At 29.5% G+C, this 5,463-nt stretch overlaps 1 long non-coding RNA gene across 1 annotated transcript; it reads left to right on the top strand.

Annotated features, from left to right (window-relative positions):
* Positions 1 to 1,573: 1,573 nt before the first annotated feature.
* Positions 1,574 to 4,159, top strand: LOC107946815 (uncharacterized). Its single transcript, XR_001697007.2, has 5 exons — positions 1,574 to 2,108; positions 2,446 to 2,546; positions 2,823 to 2,937; positions 3,368 to 3,553; positions 3,992 to 4,159. It is a non-coding gene; the product is annotated as an uncharacterized lncRNA (long non-coding RNA).
* The last annotated feature ends 1,304 nt before the right edge of the window (positions 4,160 to 5,463 follow it).

Here is a 5,463-nt window from a genome sequence, read left to right as displayed (position 1 = left end):
GGTGGGTGAATGGAGAAGATGACAATTCTCCACTCACCTAAGCCCTTTATCTTATGATTAACATTTGGTTAGTTTAATTAATCTAACTTAATAATTATTTCATTATTAAACTTAAGTAAATATTAATTAAATATTTAGTGGAATCATCATTAATGTCCACTATCTACTATTCCAATTTGATTTATTTACTATTTTTGTTTTTTGAATAATTGCTATTTAGGTCCCCGAGCCTTTTCCTAATTAAAAATCTATAGCAATTAAAGCTTTACAATTTAGTCTCTAGGCCTTAGTTAACCACAATTTTGGTTAAATTACATAACTAAATTTTAATTCATCTATATACTAACTCTGTAAATATCCCTATCTAATATTTTCGGACTGAGTTTACAGAAACGAGGTTCTAAAATCATATTTTCCGATTCCATTGGAAATTGGGTCATTACAGGAGGATATTATTGTCTCATTACATCTTCACTTTCCCAAGTAACATCTACAACTTTGTGGTTACACCAAAGCACTTTAACCAAAGTTATTCTCTTGTTCCTAAGTTCTTTGACTTCTCAAGCCAAAATCTTATTATGCTCTCCTAATAGGTCAAATCAGGCGACAACTCATTCCCTTCGAGTTCTATAATCTGAAAGTGTCAACATAGCTATATGCAAGATGCAAGTAAAGAAGACTTGGCCTTTGTATAACAATTAGACCCCAAATAGGGAATGTTGATTGGCCTTTGCATGGGTAGGTTATTCTACCTTCGATAAAATAAAAACAATTACTCTTGAGTAAGATCATGCCGATACATTTTATAAAACTAAAATTAAAATATAGAAACAAGAGACAAAATAAATATATAAGACACAACATAAGAGAAAAGTTCTTCCTTTTCTTGGTTCATCTACGGTCTCTTACATGCCTTTATTTATATGCATTATAACATAGCATCCCATAAGTCATAAAAGTAATAAGACGTAATTGCCTTTATGTACAGAATAGCCTTCACTATATTTGGATTAAAAGTGGTAAAGGAAAAGAAAGGAATAGAGTGGAAAGCTTAACAAATGGATAATTAAAATTAATGAAAGAAAATAAATTAATTCTAACAATTTTTGTCTGGATAAACAATGAAACGAAAGCAAAGTATTAATTATAATAAATTTTTACAATTATAACCTTTTCATAAAATTACTTATAAAATAAATAGACAAAAAAAAAATTCTACGTCTTAATATTTTGTTTTACTTTTCTTTCTCTACCTTTCCCTCCAAATTAGGGTTAATAAAAATTTTAACTTTTAAATGAAAGAAAGAGATACTCAATTTTCTTTACTTTCCCTAACTTAAATTATTAAGTCTATCTCAATAATATATATATAACGCTTTCCCTTCCTTTCCTTTTCCCTCCCAACCTCTAACCAAACATAGGATTAAAATTTATTTATTTCTTAGGGGTTGTCGACATTGATAATGAATTATCATTTGGAACACAAATAAATTTTACTTTTGTTTTAGTCAGCTAAATTGTAAGAAGTTATTTGCTTATTTGAGATAACTTTAAAATAAACCTTACACCCTCTTTGGTTCAATGTAATGGCATAGCCATTACAATTCAATTCCATGGGCCCACCATAAGCCCTTGTTTTGTTCAATAAAATTTCTATTATGGTGGTTGTTGTTCAGTTTGCTATTCCCACTAACCACTGAATAGCATTCTTTGCCTCACCCTCTGAATGGCTATTTAGAGTACGGTAGGAGTGCTGAAAGATTCTTATTTTTCATTTTTGCCCTCATTGTTTCATCATCATATCCTTTCTGAAGTTTCAACTCCAGCCTCTATGTTTACTACCTGCTCCATTTACAAAGCCCTAAACACCATTGCCCCTCACAGTCTTTATTTCTTTTCCTAAAACTTCAATTTCTCTTTAATTATCTTCAGCTTTGTCAAATTTTTCTTAATTTTTAAATTATATATAAAAAAAGGTTGAGAATGTGGTTGGAGATCATCTACGGAATCATCATTTACCAGTTTTTCCGGCGCTTCTTTTATGGTGGCAACGATGTTTTAGACGTGGAAACCTCTGATTTTAATGCTATTTTCTCCGTAGCTAATTGGTACTTTTCTTTTCTTTTTACAATTTCAGCATTTCTTGTGATTTTATGATAAAATTGTCCGAAATAAGTGTGAAACTTTCTTGATTTTGGTACAGCCTGTTGCTAAAATGAGTTTGATTGTGTAAAGATTATTGGGTTGTTAATGTTTGCTTGAGTTCCTGGAAAATTGAAATCGCTCAAACACTTCTTTTTTTTTTTCCGGTTTGGGAGATCAAAAATGAAAAACAGAATATTTCGACTGTTCAATCTTTCCATTAAGTTTCCTTTGATTTTCATTGACCATAATTAAGTCCCCATCTCCTCTATAACTGTTTCTTTTTGTGCATCATCTTTGTAGACTGAAAAGCTTTGTGGTGGAAAAGTGTATGTGGGGCTTAACACTCCTGATGCTAACACTGGTTCTCGAAAGAGTATCGATATTGTTCTTGTTACCAAAGGGTAAGTTTTTTCTGCTTTGCGAGCTTCATTTCATTTTCTCAGCTTATGTTCTTATATATGTTTACACACATGCATACTAGTTTTATTTGGCTTGTTTAAGTTGCATATGAAGATGAAACATTGAAATAAGATTGAAAACATGTTAAATATATCTATTGAGAGGGAGGACTTTATCTCTCATTGTCATCTGTGTTTTTATTGGTTGCAACTTGCAAGGATTTGATTATGTAAGGACTTCTCTTTAATGCTCATTTTATTCTTGATGCATTTGTGCAGAGAAGCAACGGTTATTTCTGTCAAGAATGTGTCAGGGTTTGTTTCTATAAATGATGATGGTAGCTGGACTTCTAAAGGTGGCCGCAGCCATCGGAAAGAGCGTATTTCTGAGCCTGTAAGTCACCATGCTTGCATGCCTGCTTCTTCAGCAACTCAATCTATATTGCTTTTGAATGTTTATCATAAGAAGGGTGTCTGTTTCCATAAAAGCTTTGCTAGATCGGTTGTATTCTTAGTGTCGGTCGTGCCGTATTAAGTGCGTAAAGTTATCCATTTATTGTTTTTCTCCATATTCTCAAGCATTTCTATTGAAAAGAAAATCCAAAAAAGACAGGAATTACTTGATGGTCTATGGCTGTTGTGGGGGAAGAGAAAATGTCTAGTTTACAAAATTGGCTTTTAGCAATTTTGAATATGCACTTGCTTTTGGTTGAAGCTCAAACAATATTGTTAAGTGGTGTTATCACACATTTCTTAAGTATTAGGTTTTATTTCCTTTAAAAAGTTCTTATAAGAGTATGTACTGAATAGTTTTTCAATCGCAGTGAGATTTATTGAAATTTTCCACCTGAGGTAATCACTTATGATCAATGGGTGCAATTAGAACGAGAACCAAAAGGTATGATATTCGGGTGGGTTAATGGCGCTTTTTGTGGTGGGAAGAAGGAAATGCATGACTCTTTCCATCAGCAACTTAACTTCATTCTCAGCACGACCTTTATCTGGGACAGGTTTGTTATCTGATGTGCCAATAATTTTTTTTTTACTTTATTTAACATTATGTTATAAATTTCTTATGCATGTTATTCCCTTTTTGTCAATAATGTTGATAATATGCCACACTATATGGTACTGAAAATTTTTTATTTGATTTTACTTAATTTTCTCTACTTTTCCACCGAATGAATTGCAATGTGTTAAGTGATTCATTGGGAAATAAAATGACACTACAGTACTAAGAAAATTGAACTTGATAAAATTTGAGTTAAGCATTAGGGATTAAGTATTAATTAAGTTGTCCTCTCTTACCCTACCCATTGCTCCTATTCTGCATTTGTATAGGAAGATAAAGTGTTTGTTATCTGAGGATACTTCGTTATTCTTTTGGTTATGTTCTCATCGGAGGCAATTCTAGTTCAAGTTATCATTATTTTCCATGATTTTTGTAGGCTGGAGCTTAAAGGAAGCAAGCATGTTCTTGGAGAATTCCTGGAATTTAAAGGGAAGCAGGAGGATAGCCTGGCTTCGAGGAATATTATTGTGTTTTCACCAAAAAAAAAAAAAGAAAGAACGATTGTTGTAGTCTTAAGTCACATTAATTGAAGTAAATTTTGATTGCTGCTTTTGCTCTTTTTTTTCCTTCTTCATTATGCTTTTTCTATTCTAGTTTTAGCATTTATTCAAAATAGCTAAAGCATTAAAGAAGGGAAGCCAAAGAAAATGCATCATTAGCATTTATTTTTTTCAGGAATTTTGATTTTTTATTTCACATATGAAAAGAATTAATGTTACTAAAATTTAGTAATTTTTATGTAAAATTTGAAGGTTTTTATTTCACCAAAAGATTGCTATAAATAATTAATTTATTAAAGAGTATACCTTATAATTAATTGTTGTTATAGTGTTATTATAAAAGATAAAATAAAATATAAAAAATATGTTTTCTATTAAGATTGACTATTAAAATAAAATGTTATTAGAGAATTATTATATCGTATGTTAAACTCATTTTATATTAAAATAAAATGTGACCTAAGAGAATAGGTGAGAGGCTAGATTAAAGCAAATATATTAAGCATTGAAATATTCTTAATAATAATTTTATATTAATATATTCTTAATAATAATTATATTAAGAATGTTATTAAATTATATATTATTTTATTAAACTGTATTTAATAATAATTATGTTAAAATATGACTAAATTATTTATTTTTATTTTTATTAAAATATATTTAACAATAATCTTATTAAAATTTAATAACAATAATTATCTACCTATAAAAATTCTGTTAAGGGTACTTTAGTCATTTAAGCATTTTTCCTTATACTATTACAACATCTATTCCATTCAACCAAACACAAGAATTCAATTACAGCTCTATTCCATTCCATTCAACCAAACAATTGAATTACTGATTATAGTTCTATTCCATTACAACTCTATTCCATTACAACTATATTCAGTTGCAGCCCTATTCCATTACAGTGAACCAAACGTACCCTTATATTTGGATGGAAGTAACAAATGAAAGGAAAGCAAGAGAAAGTTGTTTAACTTGTTTGGATAATTTTTTTTTTAGGTAAGGAAAAGTTGAGACTCTTGCTTTTTCTCAAAGTGTCAAATTTTTAATTCCCTCAAATTGGTGGGAAAGTTAGAGAAACAAAATCTATAGATTTTTAAGATGTTAAATATCTTTTTTACCCTCCATTTTTACATAATATATCATAAAAATGTTATAATTATAAAAATAATATTATATTCAATTATTTCTTTTCCTTTATCTGGTTTAATCAAATACTAATTTTTTTCCTTTTTAATCTAAACATATTCTAAAAGTGCGTTTGGTTCACCAAATCTTAGATTACGGGTATTTGAGATTAATGTAAGATTATCGATGGAGTATAGCATTACTTTGT

Source organism: Gossypium hirsutum, chromosome A08 (genome assembly GCF_007990345.1).
Source record: "Gossypium hirsutum isolate 1008001.06 chromosome A08, Gossypium_hirsutum_v2.1, whole genome shotgun sequence".
Lineage (NCBI taxonomy): Eukaryota > Viridiplantae > Streptophyta > Magnoliopsida > Malvales > Malvaceae > Gossypium > Gossypium hirsutum.
The sequence above is the reverse complement of the archived record's forward strand: the minus strand, read 5'-3'. Positions and strand labels throughout refer to the sequence as shown.